Here is a 20,564-nt window from a genome sequence, read left to right on the forward strand (position 1 = left end):
TAGGAAGGTCTTCTGGGAGCCCTGTCACGGGGTTGAGACTGGAGGTCAGCGGACTGGTTAAGGCAATCCTAGAGCAATTCTGCAGGACTTAATCGGACCCTGAGAATGAGGGGAAATGAGTTGAGAAATGCCAAGGATTGTAGCTTGGGTCCATGAATCAGTAGAACGCTGTTACGGAGTTAAACAGAGCCTTTAAAAACAGGTAAAACCTGTTAAGAGATCAAATATTGAATGAACTAATTAATGAAAGACTGGGTGGAGGGTGAGGAATGGAGAAGTCGTGTAACAAAGACGAAGCAGAAGGGGTGGAAGTCGGGAAACAAGTTTGGTTTTGGATCCATGGAAACTGAGGTCTCTCCAGCAACCAGGTAAAGACACCACCAGCTGACTGACCGAGTTGGAGACATCCAACATGAATACTGCATGCGAACCTACTGGTAATTTGCTGGACTTGGCCTTTCCCCACCTGGGGTGGGGGTGGGGGTGGGGGTATGGTTTACCTCCTACAAAGTGGGGAGGAGCTTTCAGCAACTGCATCTTTGCGGCCTCCAGCAGGGGGCAGCAAAACGGATGGCTCAGAAAAAACAACTCCGCTAAATATGTGCGGTTCAAGCGAAAGGTCTCTAGAAGCTTCTCTCACAGGTATGGAATTCAACAACAATGCCCACTGTGGTAAAGCAGTGTTTTGATCCAGGCAGAGAGTGATGAACAAAATGACACTGAGAACAATTCATCTTTCAAGGAGAATCTCTGAGCTATATTTTGTTTGGTTAAGAATGGAAATTCCACTTGCATTCCAACCTGATTGTCTGATGCACCAAATTCAAGGATGAGGTTTCATTCAAGAAATTAAAAAAAAAAAATAGCGAGATCACAACAATTTTTTTTTAAAGCCATTGTTTTTCTTATCCTCAGTCAGGGCATAATTCCTAATCCTCAGTCTCTGAATACAACACATGGCCTTAAGCAAATCATTCTTTTTTGGGGGAGGGGATGTTTATTTCCTCATATGTAAAATGAAAGAATTTAATTAAATAACTTCAGATTAACAACCAGGGCTGAGGTTTATGATAAGATTGTGTTAGGGGCACATAAAAGAAGAAAATGTCTTAATAAGCACTTCTTTGTTCCTGCTTGAGCCTTTCTCAGTAAACTAATAAGTTACACTTTTCCTGGAGAGAAAAATCTTGGAAATGACCCACTTCCCCAACAGGAGAGCGCTTTCTGTAATTCACATGTGGTAGAGTTAAAAAAGATCATTTGAACCTAGCTCAGAGAGGTCAGGGAGAAAATTCAAAATAAGTGTTTGTTTTTCTGATCAGATCCAAACAATCGGACTCAAAATAGAGCACCCCCAGAAAAGCCACAGACTCTTCCAAGTGGCCGGAAGCTAGCACACCCGAGGACCTCTACTCACGGGAGTGAGAAGTAGAGAAGAGGAAAAGGTGCTCAAGGCTCCCTTGACCCACAGCAGGTAGAACTGGGGATCCCTCCATCAAATTCCTTTTACATATTTAGGAGAACATTCTTTTTTTTTTTTTAAGATTTTTAAAATTTATTTGACAGAGATCACAGAGAGAGAGAGAAAGAGAGAGAGAGAGGAGGAAGCAGGCTCCCTGCTGAGCAGAGAGCCCGACTCAAGCTGAAGGAAGAGGCTTTAACCCAATGAGCCACCTAAGTGCCCCAGGAGAACATTCTTTAGGCCAAAAGAATAAGTTGACTGTGAAGGGTAGATGCTTCTAACCAGAAACCAAGCAGGCCATTTGGGCTGAAAGAGGATAAGGCTAGCTTAAACGAGGCCCTCTCCTGCAAATCCCAGTATGGGCCAGAGTTCCTAGAGGTGGATCAGACCAGGGTCAGTGGCTCAAATGTCTGGAACTGTCTCCCTCTCTTGCTGCTCCCTCTTTGGTCCGTAGCATGAGCCCTGGCCTCTGCTCGGTGAGTCCACGCTGTCCACAGCTGTCCACAGGAAGCCTCATGTTGGGGGTTGAGAAGCTAGAACAAAAGAACAATCGGCTGGAGTCTGCATGCTTGTGGAATGTCTTCCTGGGAAAAGTGAGATGGGAAATTGGTGGGAAAAGTGAAAAGGAGTCCTAAACACCAAAGGCAGAACAATAAAGCTTACAAGAGTCAAAAGGTAAAAGAAAAAACTGAGAATGAAAGCACCCCTGGGTTGGTAAGGATTTCTTCTTGTGACCCAAGAGCACAACCTTAAACGAAAAGCCTGACAAATTTGACTTCATTTTCAGATTAATAAATAATTCTATTTATATAAAGCTCTAAAAAGGTAAAAGTAAACTATAGTGTTTAGGGAAGCACACTCGGGCTGAAAATTCTCCAGAGAGGCAAGGGAGTGATTGCCATGAAAGTCAGGGTGATGGTTTCTTTGGAAGGTAAGGGGGGTGGGGTGGGAGCTGGGCCAGGGAAGGTACACACACAGCAGACTTTTAGAGTCTGGCGAAGTTCTAGTTCTTGACTTTGATGTGGTTATATGGAAGTTATAATGCAGGAACTTGTGTATTTATGTCTTTTGCACTTTTCTGCATGTATGTGTGCTGGACATAAAGGTGGTTTTCTTTTTTTTAGGATTTTATTTATTTATTTGAGAGAGAAACAGCACAAGCAGGGGAGGGGCAGAGGGAGAAGGAGAAACAGGCTCCCTGCTTGACACAGGGCTTGATTCCAGAACGCTGGGATCATGACCTGAGCCAAAGGCAGATGCTGGATGCTTAACCGACTGAGCCACAAAGTGCCCCTTTAGTTTTATTTTTAAAATTTATTTATTTATGAGAGAGAGCATGCACAAAAACACAAGTAGTGGGGAGGGATGGAGAGAGAGGGAGAGAGAGAACCCCAAGCAGACTCCTTGTTGAGTGTGGAGCCTGATGTGGACCGATCCCACAAGATCAGATCCAAGATCATGACCTGAGCTGAAACCGAGAGTCAGATGCTCAAGAGACTGAGCCACCTGGGCCCCCCTGGACATAAAGATTTTAAGAAAAAGTGAAGGGGAAGCGGACAGCTAGGCTGAGAACACGTGACCCCAGAGGGAGTAGATACAAGAAGAGCCAGGATGGAGGAAAAAGGACCAAGCTTGTCTTCTCCCAGTGATGATCAAAACTCAGACAAAGGCCATTCAAATAAACTGTTAAAAAACAAAAGTATTATTAAGCAATTATTAATTTTTAAGGTGTGGTAATTTGGTTGTGTGTGTTTGTGTATTTGAAGATTCTTTCTCTTTTGGATATACATTCTAACATGTTTATGACAGAAATGACATGACATCTGGGATTTGCTTTGAAATTAACTGATGGAGATCAGACGAAACACCACTGGCTGTGAACCACTGAGGCTGAGTAAGTAGATACGATTCATACAGTATTTTCACTACAGTGAAATTAAGTTTGGAAGTTCCCATTATTTATCATCGTTTTTTTAAAAATAACACAGAGGAATATATTCTTGGAAAGACTCTAACACTGGTTATTCTACAGCTTGGGAAGGACTCTCCCTGGGACCACAAATGAACATATTTCTTAACATCCAGAGCCTTTCCTAGGCCTCCCTGGGCCCTGCTCAGCTCCAATCCCCTACCTAAACCCACAGTCAGCAACTGTGACTGTGGTCACAGAAAGTGCCACACACCCTCTTTCGAAGTCTGAAATAAAGGATTATAATCACTAAAGAACCTTTCATAATATCTTGGAAAGAATCTAAAAATGTCTCCATTGCTTTTAGATGGGTAGAACCAAGTGGTATTAAATCTAAAAATGTGCACAAATGCTCCTTTGACAAAGGACTCGTACCCCAACTATATAAAGACCATTTACAAATCAGCTATGAGAGGAGTGATCCAATTAAAAAAAAAAACAGGCAAAAGATTTGTGGACGCTTAAAAAAAAGGAGATGCGTGGATAGCCAATAAGCAAATGGAAAGTGTTCAACATCGTAAATCATCAGGGAAATGCAAATTAAACCACTTCACAGGCACTAGAACAGTAGAAATATAAAGGACTGACACCGCGAGACGCTGGTGAGAACCCTCATGCCCCGCTGGGGGGTGTACAACATGGTGCAACCCCTTCGAAGAACTCTTCTGAAGGTAAATATACACGTACCCTCTAACCCTATAATCCCACTCGTAGGTATTTCCCCAAGGGAAATTTAAAAATATGTTCATGCAACAAACTGTCCCAGCTTCTAGCAGCCATCTCCCACCCCAAACTGGAAACCCCTCCAACAACAGAAGAATGGAGAAATTGTGCCATGTTCATTCAGTGGACTACTTCTCGGCAACATCCAGGAACTACTGACACGTGCCACGATACAGATGAACTCCACAGACGCTAAAGGTGTATGTGTGATTCCATTTATATGAAGTTCTAGAATGTGCAAAAGCAAATGATAGTGACAGAAAACCAAACGTGTTCGGGGGGTGACTGGGAAAGGGCAAGAGGAAACTTTCAAGGGAGATGGAAATGTCCTACATCTTGTTTTGCATGATATTTACATAACAGCTGTCCAAACACATTGAACTCAACACTTAAGATCTGTGCATCTTTTCTTTCTGTATTAAAAAAAAAGTTTGTTCTTTCCATCTCGGGGTAGGTAATGGCGAACTCCAGAGTGAACACGTAGTGCCTGCCTACCCGGCGTGTTCACCTTCCCAAGAGTGATCACCTCCCCTTCCCATCTTTCTCTGCTGTTACTCTGTCCTGTCAATCTCCACCCAATCTGCCAAGCCAGAGCACTGGGAGTTGTCCACCATCTTCCTTCTACTCAGTCACTCCCCGGATCACTCCTGAACCTACCTCTCCTCTCTCCATCCCAGCTGCCTTAGCTGGAGCTCAGATCCACGTTACTACACCTGCCTCCTGACCATTTCTGGTCTGCCCTCCCCCCCGCCCCTGAATCTATCCTCATCCAAACACAGAAGCCTCTGCTTAACTTCCTTCTACTGCTCTCCCTCACCCTGAGCATATAGACCACACTCCTTAGCAAGAAGAGCAAAAGCACTGAGGTCCTTTCGTGCATCGAGCAGTTCTTCGTTTTCGCTGTTAGCTGCCCAGAGCACCCTCCTACCACCTTCCCTCTTCAAACTTCCCTCCCCAACTATCTTCACACCCGTCCAACCCGCTAAGTCCCCACTCGTCCTCAAGGCTTGGATCAAGCATCAGCTACTCTCACAGGCCTAGCACCCCTCCATTCCACTCTGCCTCCAAACATCTTTTTTTTTTTTTTTAAGATTTTTTATTTGACACAGAGAGAGAGACCACAAGTAGGCACAGAAGCAGGCAGAGAGAGAGGGGGGAGCAGGCTCCCCACCGAGCAAAGAGCCCGACGAGGGGCTCAATCCCAGGATCCTGAGATCATGAACTGAACCAAAGGCAGAGGCTTAACCCACTGAGCCACCCAGGCACCCCTCCAGACATCTTTTTACACTGGTGTGGGGGGCTTCTATACGTCTAAGATGGTTACAACTGTGTGCAAAGCACCTGACATTTGTTAGCTCGTTTAGTAGTAATTATCCCTCTGCATAATGAGGATTGGCTTTCTGTCTCTAAACTGTAAATGGGGGCTATTTTGTTCAAAATTTCCCCTAGTACCTTTTCAGGCACCGGGAGAATATAGGTACTAGCTTACCGGTTTGTTGAATGAATGAAGGAACGTCAACACAAGTGAAGGCGCAGGGTGGCTGCTCTTTTAGTCCAACTAAGTGAAGCGAGCACATTGGGCAGGCTAGCTGCTGAGCCTTCCACCCGGCTCGGAGTGGCAGAGCCCAGGCGTAGCCAGAGCAGCTAGCCCGTGAGGTAGGTCCTGTGCCGTGCCCAATCCCCAGGTGCCTCAATGGTCTTACTCTCTTCTCTAACTGCAAGCCGCTCCTCACAACCACCACTTACAAAGAGAGTACCTGCTGTATACGGCGCATTGTCCTGGCCCCTCACGCACCTGGAGTGATCTCACCCCAGCAACGGTCCTGAAGGTGGGCATCACCATCATCAGCCCCGCGTTTACGACATGAGAAGACAGAGGTTCCGAGAGAGTGAAGGAACTCGGTGGAAAGAACCAGAGCCACTGGATGGTAAAGGGGGTACAGACAGCAGCTCTAAAACGAAAAACTTATGCTCTTCCCACTCACCACACTGCGTCCCAAGAAGGACAAACTGAGTAACTTTCTTCCTGCTTTGAGACACCGGTGTTGAGTCCTGGTCATATAGCTGTGCGTACACTTTTCAGAGAATGGGAAACCAAGACTCAAGGCCACTCTGTGCCTTGTTGAGGCCAAGAAGTAAGGACAGGAGGAGGCGGGGGTGGGGACCGCAGGCCCAGGCCCCTCCTGACGGCTCACCCCGCGTGCCACACTTCTACCTTCTCAAACCCATCTTCTGGCTGAGAAGACCGGGCTTCATGTTCAGAACTTCTAGAGAACAAGAGGAATGAGCATAATATCTTTAGAGTTTCTAATGGCTCTGGCTTAAAAAAGCAAAACTCTTGAAGGCAGTGGATTAAGCCTCTGCCTTCGGCTCAGGTCATGGTCTCAGGGTCCTGGGATCAAGCCCCGCATCGGGCTCTCTGCTCAGCAGGGAGCCTGCTTCCCCACTCTCTCTCTGTCTCTCTGCCTACCTGTGATCTCTCTCTGTCAAATAAATAAATAAAATCTTCAGGGGAAAAAAAAAAGGAAAAATCTTTAAAGCTGAACTTCTCACAGGCAGAGACAGAGCTGACAAGAGCCTGTTTTGCACGAATATGGCCTTGAGGGATAGGTGCTGTGTTGGAGGCAACTGGGGAAGAGAAGCCGGAAGGCATGAGGATCTGGAAGGAGCCTGTGGGAAGCTGGTGGTTTAAGGTGAGGTTGATTGTATCAACCTGGGACTTGAGGAGGTGATTGGCTCGCAACCTCCCAAGAAGTGATGAAAAGCAGAGAACCCTGCTGACAGAACTGTGATTTTGTGGAGAACCCCACAGAACCTGAGGAAAGCAAGCTGGACTCTGCCTGGCTATGTGGAACCATTAACCAGAAGCCACCGAGGTCCCCAAAGCCAGGCCGTTGGAGCAGGACCAGAAAACCAGTGGGTGGGTGGTCCCGTCTTCCCTGAGAAAAGGTGGGGTGAAGGAAAGATCTCGGAGCAATGGACCCAGCCTCTTCCCCCTCCACATATCTGAGACGTCAGTTCATAGAACCTGCACTTCACTGTTAAGTGGAAGAAGAAAAGAGGAGTTTTCTATCTTTTCCTCTCATTTCTTTCTTCACACCAATGTGTGTAAGAATCGTGCCTATCAGGGCAGAAGTTAGCAGGCTGGAGGAAGAAGACAGGTCCTTTGGATGAGGACCTGGCTCGCTCTTTGCTAAATCTCGGTTTCTCAGACAGGCAACCGCCCTGCTGGAGGCCCAGGTCTCTCTTCTCTCCCTGAGCTCCGCAGGCAGGAGCTGCTGGCTGGCTATTGTAAAAGTAGTCTTTGTTCTTGGAGTCCAACCAGCGTGGGCCTCAAATTTCCATGACACCCACAGGGGGCAGTCCCTCCCACGCCACCTTCATGACCTGAGGCTAAAGAAAGAAAAAAGCTGGCCGTAAATGTCCTGGGCTACAAAACTAAAATCTCCTCCCAAGAGAGATCACACATGAGAGGACCCCTGGAATCCTCCCCAGAAAGCAGGCACCCGGAAAACCAGAAATTCCCCTAAAGAGAAGCAAGGAAAGCTCGCTTGGTGGAGATTTTTTAGAGATAATTGTTCCAAACAGTGCAAAGTAGAGAGATGGAGCAGCCAGACCACAGGACCTTGGCCTAGTCAGGGGGATAAGCACAACTAAAGGAAGACCTGGGCAGAGGTGGGGGAAGGGTGTACCATGGACGTGATGTAGGGCGTGGTGAGCAAAGAACAGAGAAAATCAGGATACACAAAAGCAAGTTCTGGAAGTATGCCCCACACTGTTGGGGGAGGGGGTGGACTGAGTGCTCACAGAAGGGTTGAGCTGAGAATACCTAGAAAGAAGTATCCCTCTATCTTGCCATCCAACTACCTTTTTGAAGAAAAAAAAAAAAAATCTAGGGACGCTTGGGTGGCTCAGTCAGTTAAGCCACTGCCTTCGGCTCAGGTCGAAGGGATCAAGTCCTTCTGGGACTTGATCCGACTGGGATCAAGTCACACATTGGGCTCCTTGCTTGGCAGGGAGCCTGCTTCTTTCTCCACCTCTGCCTGCTGCTCTGCCTGCTTGCGCACTTACATTCTCTCTCTAACAAATAAATAAATAACCAAAATCTTTTTTTTTTTTTTTAAAGATTTTATTTATTTGACAGAGAGAGTTCACTGTAGACAGAGAGGCAGGCAGAGAGAGAAAGAGAGAGGGAAGCAGGCTCCCTGCTGAGCAGAGAGCCCGATGCGGGACTCCATCCCAGGATCCTGAGATCATGACCTGAGCCGAAGGCAGCGGCTTAACCCACTGAGCCACCCAGGCGCCCTAAATAAACAAAATCTTAAAAAAAAAATTTTTTTTAAAATCTAGTTCCTAATCTGGTTTTCTAGCCACTAGAGAACAGGGAAATGCAGCGTCCTGGATGAAATGCAAATGATCAGACACCAGCACAGGGATGGAGGCCCCCTGCAAGTTAATAAATTAGCCTGAGCCACTGTCTGATCCAAAGCGTCTCACCATGCGTGGATGTCCTGGTAGAACTGATTTCTAGAGTGTGAATAAACGGTTCCGTGGCAGCTATACCCCAACAACCAGTCTAGCACCCAGGGAAGCAAAGATCAAAACCATGGTGTCCCCACACTCACAGTAACCCACCCCGCGCAGCTACTTGGTCAACTAAAGCTCCTGGTGGTGAACTGGTCTACCTCACCTTAGTAACAAACACTGTCGGCCAGAGTGGCCCACTTGCCTGTCCTTGTAATTTCTAGATCCAATAAAAAGGAGTATTAAAATCTGCTATTAATTATTATTATTAATTTGTGGGGTTTTTTCCCCCAGATACATAACTGACTGAGGACAAGGAACAATGACGGAGGAATGCAAGGAAGAAGAGCGTGGCTGAGCACATCAGCAGGCAAGAGCCATCTGAGGAGGAAGCAGGGTATCTAAGAGAAAGCAATCCTAGGCCAGGTCCCCCGGGTAAGATGGACTGGTACAAGGGAGAGAGATCCAGGAACGGGGCTTTGGCAGGACAGGTCCCGTAACACTCAGGCAAGCCTTGGATGGTGACTAACAGACGTGCGCATCTGAGCAGGAGATCGGCAATCGAAAGGCTGAAAGATTCCGCAGCAGATCTCCTCCTTCCAGACTTCCATTTTTCTCCTGTTGCGTTTCTCAGCCAGGGATGGTCTCTGCAATTAAATGACCGAAAGGTCCTTTTTCTCCACAAGCCCCATTCCGAAGACAGGCTCTGTGCCTACGTGGGGACTGAGATGCTGGCTTTTTGAGCTCTCCTGGGAAAATGGGAACAAAGGCTCTAAATATGGCTCAAAACCCTTGCACGAGACCACATGGAAAAGGCAGCATGAGGCTGGCAGGAGGAGGAACCCATCAGAATTAAAAGGCTCTGCATCCAGAACCCATCCCGTTTGGATCGCTGTGCAAGATTTCTCCAACCAAAGCTCCCGGGTCCCAAGTGTAAGGCTGACTGGATTCCCATCAGGAAACTGCGCAAGGGTATGTTCTTGTACAGAGTCTCTCCAACGTTATTCTTGGCTCTGCTAACATTGCTTTGGCTTTAAAAAATCAATAAATAAAGCAAGCAGAAGGTCCCTTCACATCCAGGCTGGACTAAATGGGCTTTGCCCTTACCAAGCCAAAGGGATATTTAGCCCAAGGAGATCACTTCTGCTGGATACCTGACGCTTCACATGATTTTTCCTTGGGAGGGCCAGCAGTTCACAGGAAGCTTTGCTACATGAGAATCGATGTTGCTAAGCTACCAAAAGTCACTGTGGTGAGAGAAAAGCCAGAGATTGGGGCGGGGGGGCGGGGGGAGTACAGGAGAGGGGGATGGGACATCGACAGGAGAAAAGCAGGAGAAAGGGAAGAAGAAACAGGAAATATAGTCCAGATTACACAATGACTTTTAAGGCTCTGAAAGGAAATGGCTAAATCCTGAAAATTTCAGTTCTATAAAGTGGATCAAAATCCTTGCCAGTGATCCTGAAATGACAGGACACAAAGAAGGTATCCAGAAAGAACCGCTCTTACTCCTCTGGGTACTTTGATCGAAATCGAAAGGAAAAATGCCTTGATCTTGTTCTATTATTTATTTTATCATTTTTGTCTGACAATCTGGGTACAACAAACTTTTATCTAGTAGGAGCTCAATAAACACTTGCTGGTGGACTGGCCAGTACTCTCCCAGGGAGAAGACGGCAGTGACGAAGGACGGATGGGATAGGGGAGAAGAGGGTGTGTACGAAGTTCTGTGCTAACAGGGCTGTGTGTGATTCGGGGGGTGTGATGCAGGAGGCGGTCATTCATGTGCTTTTTTAAAAACAATATTTTATTTATTTATTTATTTGAGAGAGAGGGAGGGAGAGAGCACAAGCAGGGGGAGGGGCAGGTGGAGGGAGAGGGAGAAGCAGACTCCCCGCCCAGCGGGGAGCCCGATACAGGGCTGGATCCCAGGACCCTGGGATCATGACCCAAGCAGAAGGCAGACACTTAACAGACTGAGCCACCCCCATTCATAAGCTCCTGCCCCCCATTCATAAGCTCCTGCCCCCCATTCATAAGCTCTTGCCATCAAAGTCAACAAGCATACTTCTTGTTTTGCCCCACATAGTGGAGTTTTTCCAAATCCCGGGTGTTCTCAGTCCTTTTCTCTGTCCACTAAAATCCTACCGCTTACTTCTCCAAAGTGAAGAGGCTAAGGAAAGAATCCATATTGTCAGAACCAGCCACAAGGTAAACAAAGACAAAGAAAGTGTGTGCTAGCCAATTAAACAGAAACACAGGCTCCTGGCAGCGACATGACCGAGTTTTTCCATTCACTTGATGTAAGTAAACCCCCTTTACTGAGATGGCCCCTCTGGCGGCTTCAGGGGGGGAAAAAAGAAAGGTTTTCCATGTGTTTCTATAAGGCTTCTCTACCTCCTTTTCCCTAAGAAAAAGTAAAATTTCATTAAACCCAACTCCCATTCAATGGAAAGGAAATTATGTAGGGTGAAAGCACATGGGCTCTGGTGGTGTGCAGACCTGGGTTCGAATCCTTATTCTGTCCCCGCCCATTAGCCATGAAGTCCAAGGGCAAGTCTGCTGAGCCTCCCCCAAGCCTTAGTTCCCTTGTTCACAGAACACAGATGTCAGTAACTACTTCGCAGGTTGCTGAGGTAACTGGGACAGGCAAGCCATTTGTCCGTGTGTGCTCTGTAAGTGTTCCTTTCCCTTCCGCTTGGATTCACACCACACCTAAGGGAGTAAGCACAAAAAAGAACAGAACACTGGGCTTAAGGGGTTTTTAATGGGCCGGTGGAGGGGGGATACTCCACATCTCAGAACTGGAGAAGGTTCAGCAAGATTTTAAGAACTTTAAAAAGTAGGGTGCTCTAAGGTCTTCAGACAACTGTGATTATCATTCACAGAGAAAAACGACAGTGGGGATGTCAGAGAACCTTCTAGATACCTGGGAACTTATGCAAGCACTGACTGATCCACTCCAATTGCTAGACTCAGAAAACAAGTCCCAGGAAGTTGGGAGTTAGAATCTCAGAGCACAAAGAGAAAGCACCATGGCCTTCTGCTTAAGGGCTTGTACGGGTCAGGAAACAGGTTCGGCTCTCAGCTCCTCCCCCCACCAGCGAGGCGACCCTTGCCTCCTTGGAGAGTGAGAAGGCAGAGCAGTAAGCCCCGTCCCAGCTGGAGCCAAATTCTTACTAAGTGGTGAAGTTATCATGCTTGCAACACGCTGAAAGCTTTGAGCCTTGATGGCTGGATGGTTGTGCCATTCAGGTCAAAAAGTAGATGGTGGAAACGTGAAGATAAAGGAGAAAGGCCAGCGGGTTAATCCTGGGGGGTCGCAGGATGCAAAATGAGTGTGGTGCCTGGGGTTTCAAGTTTAAGGCCATAGACACTTCAGAGCCCGTGGATACTACTTCTACTTCAGAGAGAGCAACAAAGCACTGGAATGCTTAGTCTTTGCTCCCCCTGGATTTGCCAACTCAAAACGTGGCCTCACTCACAAAGGGCACGCAGGAGCATGGCCAGTTCATGATCCCCACACCAGCAGTCTAAGGAAAAATGCCCAAACCTGAGATCCAAACTTACCGAGACAATAAATTCGAAACAACCAAAGTCGACACCTCACAGGTAAGGATCTTAATTAAACAGTGTCAAAAATGCAAATGTGCACGCCGTGTCTGGACCTACTGATTATGAAATAAACTTGATTAAGAACAAATCCCTTTTAAGAAGAGGAAAGAACCCAGCAACTCTCGTGAACATCAAATGCTGTTCTCAATTAGCCCTTTTCCTCTGAACTTCACAAAGGACCAGCAGGTGGGAGATAATTAACGTTTTAATAAAACTTGTTTTACATGTCTCGGTTGGAACCTTTTTTGTTCTGTGAAGCTTTTCCCTCTCCAGCCCCAACACCCACGAAGGAAAATTTTTTTCCACAACATCATTTTTCTGGTTACATTTGGGGTTTTAGAGGACTCCGGGAAGATAACGGTGGACGAGGTAATTTATGAAAAGGAATATTTCTCTTTATCCATATTTACATTCTGCAGGGGAGTGAGTTTGGTTTTTGGATTCTCCTCCCAGGCCTATCAGGGGAATAAAGGCCTTGCTCCCACTTGACAAGATTTACGGAGCAATGAGAGGTCTGCAAGCTGACGCAAGCTACACCACCCACTTCATACGCGCAAACCCCCACCCCATTTTCAGAAACGGCTGACTGACAGCTTGAATTTCTCCCTTACAAACCTCTTGTCTTTAAAAGCAGCCTTCTAGTAGCTTGCCACCCTCACCCGCAAACCTCAGCATCCGCATAAGCCTGTCCCAGTATAAAAAGGCTAGTGCGTGGGGCACCTGGGTGGCTCAGTGGGTTAAGCCTCTGCCTTTGGCTTAGGTCACTGTCTCAGGCTCCTGGGATCAAGCCCGGCATCGGCATCGGGCTCTCTGCTCAGTGGGGAGCCTGCTTCCCCTCTCTCTCTGCCTGCCTCTCTGCCTACTTGTGATCTCTCCCTCTGTCAAATAAATAAATAAAATCTAAAAAAAAAAAAAAAAAAAAGGCTAGTGCTTGGCAGTGTGTATTTGATTAGGTCTCCAACAGCAAGCCCTGTTGCCTGCAGTTGGCATCACAAAAGCTAACACTGTACACACTGCAGAGACCAACTCGTCAAGGTACCCTAAGCTAAGACAAGGAGGACAACTGTCTTCCTTTTCAGAAAAGGAAACTGAGGCAGCTGAGAAGATTAACTGTGATGCTTAAACCCAGGGGATCTGAACCCAAGACCTGGGCTTTTTAGTCCTGGATGGATCAGAGACTGCATTCCATCTGAGAGTAACCTAAGCTCACCCTGCCGTGCACAGCCCAATAATTACGATTTTTGGCATTTTAATTGGACTCAGACCTCAGGGTTTGAATTTAAGAGGGTGAGAGTTAAAGGAATGTGTGTAGGGATTAGGGCTGGAATGCTGCCTGCCAGTTACAGTTCGTTTTCTCCTCGGGCCTTTCCAAACCCCCCCGATGCCTCTTTTCTGCCACTGCACAGCCAGGCCAGGCCTCCCACCATCCAAATGCCAGGTTCCTTTCCAGCCCTGGAGCCTCTCCACCCCACCCCAACCCCACACACAACCACACCCGCACGAGGCTCCATACAGCGGGGTTTCCCAACCATGGCACTAGTGCCATTTTGTCGGGGCACAACCTTGCACATTAGAGAACATCTGGTGGTAGCCGTGGCCTCTCTACTCATTAGATGCCAGTGACAGCCACCTCACTGTGACCGTCAAATATGTCTCCAGAAGGCACAGGAGATTTTTAGGGCAGAGAAACTCTTCTGTGTCATATGGTAACGGTGGATACATGTCATTAGGCGTTTGTCAAAACCCACAGGAGGTACAACGCGAAGAATGAACCCTGATGTAAATTACAGACTTTAGTTAGTAATAATGGATCAATATGGGCTCATCATTTGTAACAAATGCACGACACTAGTGGAAGAGGTTAATAAGAGGAAAAACGGGGAGGAAGGGAAAAGGGGGGGACATGGGGACTCTGTACTTCCTGCTCAATTTTTCTGTAAACCCAAAACTGCCCTATAAAATGAAGTTCATTAACAATCCCATAAATGCAGAGAACAAAATGATGGTTGCCCGAAGGGATGGGGGTGTGTGTGGGGGGGGTGAAGGGATAGGCAAAATGGGTTTTTAAAAAAAAGAACGAATCATAAAAAAATTTTAATGAAAAAATAAAGTTTATGAATTAAAAAAAAAGTCTCTAGACACTGCTATATATCCTTATGGGGCAAAATCGTTCCAGGTGAGAAACCGCGCTGGAGGGGGCAGGATGAGAGCCTGGAGTGAGCCAACCAGTCTAGCTGATTTTAGTCCCACTTCAGGATGGTGGACAGAAAAGGTGAGTTTTCTGAGTGTACGTGGGTTGCAGAGATGCCTCTAGAGGACCATCTTATTGGGAAGTCGGGGGGAGGAATAGGGTCCACGCAGAGCCAAGAAAAGAGGGACCAATCCTCCTGTCCTGACCTCAAAGCCAGCGCCTAGGCCGCTGCATGAAAGAGAGAGAGTCAGCACAAGTTGGGGGAACGGGGAAGGGAGAAGCAGACTACCCACTGAGCAAGGAGCCCTATGCGGGACTCGTTCCCAGGACGCGGGATCATGACCTGAGCTGAAGGCAGATGCTTAACCAACCAAGCCACCCAGGTGCCTCTGCCTAGGCAATTCTGAGGGCTCTGGCAGGGTTACGATGGGGACAGAGACCCATGTATCCAGCCCTTGCTTTGTATGCCCCCCAGGATGCATGAGATGGGTCAATATGAAGTTTACATCCATTTGGCAGACACACAGACATGCACACACCTGAAATGTGAAGTCAGCCTCCCCTGCGGCCTTGAGTTCTGACTCCTGTCATTCCTTTCACCTGTGACCCCATTTCCTTCCTCTTTCCTCTTTTATCACCCCTTCCCTTGATGGCTCATCTTCTCTAAGAGAGAAAGAAAAGAGGCTCCCTGGAGAGCCAGATGAACAGGATACAGTCATACACACACTGTGGGAAACAATCAGGGTGCACTCCGTGGGAAAGCCAGGCAAGGGGACGAGCGGCACTCAGCATCCCTAAGCTGCTCTGGGGACACGGCCTGGCCCGGCTCGGAAAGACCAGAGCTTTCCCACACGGTCCATTTTCCTTTACCCCATCCATTTCTTCCACGGTTGAACCTTTTGGTAAAACAGGCCTTAAGAATGACTCCTCTTCCTCCTAGGGCCGTTGGGTGGATCAGATTGGACCGTGTGCGCCTAGCCCTTAACCTGGTGCCCGGCGCACACAGCACACACAGTGACCTTGAATGCCACGGGTCTGAAGAGCACACATCCACTTACACGTGGATTGTTACAGTCCGGTTCTGAAAATGTCTCTCCTCCTTACGATTTCCTTACTAACATTCTGTTCTAGCTACTTGATTGTGAGAACACAGTATATAAGACGTGTAGCATACAAACTACGTCTTGTCAGGCAACTAACTGACGTTATTGGGAAGGCTTCCGGTCAACAATAGCCTATGGATAATGAAGCGTTTAGGGGAGTCAAAAGTTACACGTGGGTCATCTGGCCGTGCTTACTAGATGGTTTCTGCTATTATCTAGAGCTCTGCCTCAACTTCACTTTTAACTAAATCTAAACACTTACTAAGCCGTCTCATCTCATCAAGCCTAGCCCAGGGAAGTTTCTACGGAGTTGGCACAGCTGTTCTCGTAACAGGAGTTTCTCCCCCAGTTCAAGACTCTCTCAAACCCTTACCAACAGATGCTTGAGCTTTCCAGACTTCCAAGACAATAGAAAGGACCAAGCGGCCCTGGGCTACCCCAGCCCACTGAGGCTCCCACAGCGTGTGCCCCATCAGCAGCTCACCCCATTTCTCCATTGCCTTCTATCACAGAAAATATTCTCTCCCACCCCCTCAACCAGTGGTGATTTCGCATGCCTCACTGTTTAAACTACACCTCTCAGAAAAATCCCCGCAGCAGATAAACACAGGATCTGTAATGGGAACTCCAGCACTCCCAACAATAGTGCCACTGTCACACATGTGTGAGCTCTCGTGAAAGCAAGGGATTGGCAACCTAGGGCTGCCGTGCCCAGGAAAATTATTTCCTGTGGGAGAAAGAAAACAACCTTCAGCTCCTGGCAGGTCCCGGGCAAGTCCAAGGCAGTCTCACTGGAGAACTGGAACGCCCGTCTTTGGGAATCCAAGAGGCAGAGGTGGGTAAGGACTGCAGCCACCCTCGAATGCCCAGATGGGTGAAAATAAAGGCTGCAGCATCAGGGCCTGGCTTTTTCCTAGCAGAGGATGAACAAAACCACCATAGGCCGCCCAACACTGCTTAGAGGACAATCAATTAGCGCGATGAGTCATGTGGTCAAGAGAAGCGGGGGGGGGGGGGGGGGGGGGTCATATTCCATTTCTTTTTGAAAGCAACTTCCCAGGTCTGATACAGTTATGGCTCATCAGTCCAATGTAGAAAGGCAATCGCTTAAATTTAATAAGAGAAAGAAAATGCTGGGCAGCCTCTCTGACATCCGGAATGTTCTGCTATTAGGAAAGGAAATAGAGAATTGACAGACAGCATCATCTATTGGCCTTCAGGATGCCCAGTCCCCTGGCAGTCAGCAAAGACTTCAATACTGTGAGCTCTTCAACTCGGTGTTATTAAAAGAATTCTTGGTTCAAGATTATTTAAGGCAACCCGATATTATTGGCCGAGAAGTTTCCATGAATGGAGCTGGCTGAATGACACTGAATTCTCAAAGAACTACCTACCCACTGCCATTCCCTCCTCCTCTCCTGTTCACCCTTGTTCCTACCTCAGCCCCCCTCTAGGCCTTCTGAGACAGTTCTCTTCCCCTAGCTCAGGGTTTCTCCGCCTTGGCTCTTTGGGGTGGGGTGGGAGCCCCACCTGATCACAGTAGGATGTTTGGCTGCACTCCCCTCCAATTGTGACAAATATCCCCACAGGTACCAAATTACCCCTGGTATGTGAACCCCTTCCCTAGTGTACTGTGATCCTCTGGACTATGTTCCCTTCCACTTCCCACTGCCTGGAATAGTTTCTGGTCCCAATTTTATCTCTTAACTGTTTTGCCATCAGGAATCAGTTTGGTCGTCACCTCCTCTGGAAAATTACTATGACATGCCCACCTTGCCAACCCCTCCCCCCACCAAACAAAAAGGGAAAGGGGCTGGGATTCCTCCCATGTGCCCGCCCTGCCTTGTGCATGGTTTTCTGATAGCACCTCTGTTCCATAAGTGTCTCCTTATCTCATTTAATAATTCATCCCTCCACTCATTCATGCAACAAATACTGAGCTGCTAGGTATAGGAAATACGACGTAAGACTTGGGTTCCTGCTCTCCTGCACTCACGTACTAGCAATGGAGGACAAACAATGAACAACTACAAATAAGAAAATGGCAGACATTAATAGAAGCCATAAATACTGCAGGTCTAGGAGACCTAGCTCCTTAAGGGCAAAGACTGCCTTATTCATTACTGTATCTGTAGGAATCAGCACTGGGCCTTAAAAAAACAAAACCAAAAAACTAGCACTTTCCCCTGTCTCTCCAGGCTTATGTCATCTTCTGCTCTCTGTCATGGTGATTAAGGTATGGGGGTTCTCTCCTGGGATACAGTAAGCTTCTTGAAGGAAGGATACTACTCAATTTAGAAATTTTATAGAGAGAAACCAGAGGGTTTTTTGTTAAATGATTGTCCTCACACTACAGTTTTTAACGCTAACATTTTTCTACTAAAGGTAGAGCTAAAATGCTTGTAGGAGGAGAAACAAGCATTTTATAGACAGAGAAACTGAGGCTCAGAAATGGTAACTTGCCCAAGGTCAGAAAAACCAGGAAACCAGACTGAGCTCCCAAACCCAAACTCTTCCCACCACATACCACTGCCTCTTATAGAAACCAGACAGACACAAATCAGGTAGAAATGTCAGGAGAAAATCTCCATCCTCACAGAAGACTGCTGGCAAGCTGTGGCTAGCGTGTAGGGTCCTCCCTGGGTGGGAAGAGGGAGGTGGTGAGTTTATTTACAGGCAAAAGGGATCTGCTAGTTCAAGAGGAAGAAGAATGAATGACATTAATTTTTCACTCTTACCGCTGGGACTGGGCCTAAACTTCAGCTCTTTCTTAGAAGGCCAAAAACCACTCAAAAGCCAACGCCTATAAAGAAGAGGGCCAAAAATGTCTCCCTTTTTCTTTTCAAGAAAGAAGGGTTTGCAATATTTAAAAGCTTAGGCTTGTTCTGTACAGATATTTAAAAATGACCCCATCTGTTGAGCGAGAAGCATCTTCTAAGAGGCAGAGTGGTAGAGTCATTCCAAGGAACAAGCATGGACTTCAGGAGGGCATTCAAATCTGCACCCACTTAGCCTCTCCAAAGTCAGGTATTTGGAAGGTGCGGCTATGATATTTAAGTGAAGTGGGGGATAACAGGGCCCAGTACAGAAGCGGACTTACTGATCGCTAAGTCCTTCCTTTTCTGCAGTTCATGCCAGGAAAGAACCTTGGCCTGGGAAACAGGAGAGCTGGTTGCAATTGCCAGTTCTGCCCCAGCTCCGCTGTGACTCAGGTACTCCAACGGTCCTGACCTCCAGCTTCCTCTCCAGTCCCTACCTCAGGCAAGAGTTCCAGGATTAAAGGACGCTTTGTCATTTAAAACCAGCACAACGCCTGGCAAGCTGCAGGCACTCCCTAAATGTTAGCTCAGTGATACATCACCTGGATTTTGTCCTGGAAACACTCGTCCAATGAAAGCTGCCCCCCTCCACTTGGGAGTTTGAACATGGCCTGGTGTAGTCATGTCTGTCAGCTGAACAGTGACACCAGAAAGAGGTTCCAGCCCTCCATGGTCACGTCCCCAGAATATCCCTGGCTGTTTGCTCCAGCTGATAAGTCAAGACTGAACCTGAAACTGAGGGAAAGTATCACGACTCACCTCCTACCTCTCACCAGTCTTACCATTGTTCACACACACAAAGAACAGATATCCGTGATCCAACCCAGGCGTCAATCAACGTTAGCACTATTCCTTAAAAACTATAATGATAAAATAGGGGAAAAAATGATCTTCCAGGAGCAAGCAGATTATCTTCCTCTGATGTCCACAAGCAGAAGGCATAAAATGTCTTTCTGAAGCTCCCCATCACAGTGAGGGTCCTAAGCCCACCTCTAGAGAGGCAGGGCGGACTGGGGAGGGAGACCGCAGGGATGACAAAGAGGTCACCAGAAAGCAGGCGTCCTCCTGCAGCTGTCTCACGCTGCTCCGTGCCCCAAGAGTCAACTGTCAATCCACAGGCTTTCCGGGGCTTGTTTTCTTTCCTGCAAACGTGTCTACAGGGACGTGAGGGAGGGGAGAGAAGAGAAGCAAGAGAAGCACCTTTATATGCTCATTTCTCCTATCATGCCAACACCGCGTGCTGCCCCAGAACCATTCCCCCAAGGAGCGATTACTTAAGAGCAGTTAACAAAAGCAACTGAGGTCGGTCACCAGGTGCTGGCTTGCCTCTTCCATTCAGCTACTAGCATTACATGCAACAGTGTATTCAGTACCTACAACTCTTTAGAAGCATTATTATGCCCATTTTCCAGATGGAGCCTTATTAAGGTTCAGAAAGGCCAAGGAACCTGCCCGAAGTCATACATGATCTCTAAGTGGCTTAGCAGGATTCAAACCCAAGATGTTGAATGCCACAGCCAGAGGGACTGACCGCTGCCTTAACGAGAAGGATCAGAGTAACTCCCTTCTGGAGTGACCTCTCGGAAGCAAACCACCCCCCCCACCCCGCCCCAACAAACACAGGTTCTTTTTTTTTTTAAGATTTTATTTATTTGACAGAGAGAGATCACAAGTAGGCAGAGAAGCAGACAGAGAGAGAGGGAGAAGCAGGCTCCCTGCCAAGCAGAGAGCCCGATGTGGGGCTTGATTCCAGGACCCTGGAATCATGACCTGAGCCGAAGGCAGAGGCTTTAACCCACTGAGACACCCAGGCACCCCCAAACACAGGTTCTTAATAAAATTTACGATCCTTTGTGGGAAAGGGAAAGTCACCAGTCTGTGGACAAGGAATAGTTAAGGCCACATTTCTGGGCTTCATTTTCTCCGTTTTGTGGGCTCAAGTCAGATTCATAGCATTAACTTTAAATGCAAATTTTTTTTGGAGGTGATTCATGTGGAATTCCTGCCAAGAATTTTAATAATTAGGCTGAATGAGACCAAACTCTGTCGATACATGCCTGACAACATCTGCTGATGTTTCAGTGATCCTGGAAGGCCCGTGAAGCCTGGGGAAGGCCTGGCGAGCAGGCCCCGTGCGGGGCTTGGCAGTGGAGAAAGA

At 47.5% G+C, this 20,564-nt stretch overlaps 1 protein-coding gene and 1 long non-coding RNA gene across 3 annotated transcripts in view; one reads left to right on the forward strand and one right to left on the reverse strand.

Moving 5' to 3' along the window:
• Positions 1 to 20,564, reverse strand: part of NXN (nucleoredoxin) — a 151,753-nt gene that overhangs the window by 62,565 nt on the left and 68,624 nt on the right. The gene's annotated exons all lie outside the window — the stretch shown is intronic.
• Positions 118 to 10,491, forward strand: LOC116578285. 2 transcript variants are annotated; one of them, XR_004280801.1, is made up of 4 exons: positions 118 to 437; positions 1,323 to 1,474; positions 3,272 to 3,356; positions 8,973 to 10,491. It is a non-coding gene; the product is annotated as an uncharacterized LOC116578285 (long non-coding RNA). The 2 variants fall into 2 exon arrangements; XR_004280802.1 differs by lacking the exon at positions 8,973 to 10,491 and adding an exon at positions 3,495 to 3,678.

This window comes from Mustela erminea, chromosome 18 (genome assembly GCF_009829155.1).
Source record: "Mustela erminea isolate mMusErm1 chromosome 18, mMusErm1.Pri, whole genome shotgun sequence".
Classification (NCBI taxonomy): Eukaryota; Metazoa; Chordata; class Mammalia; order Carnivora; family Mustelidae; genus Mustela; species Mustela erminea.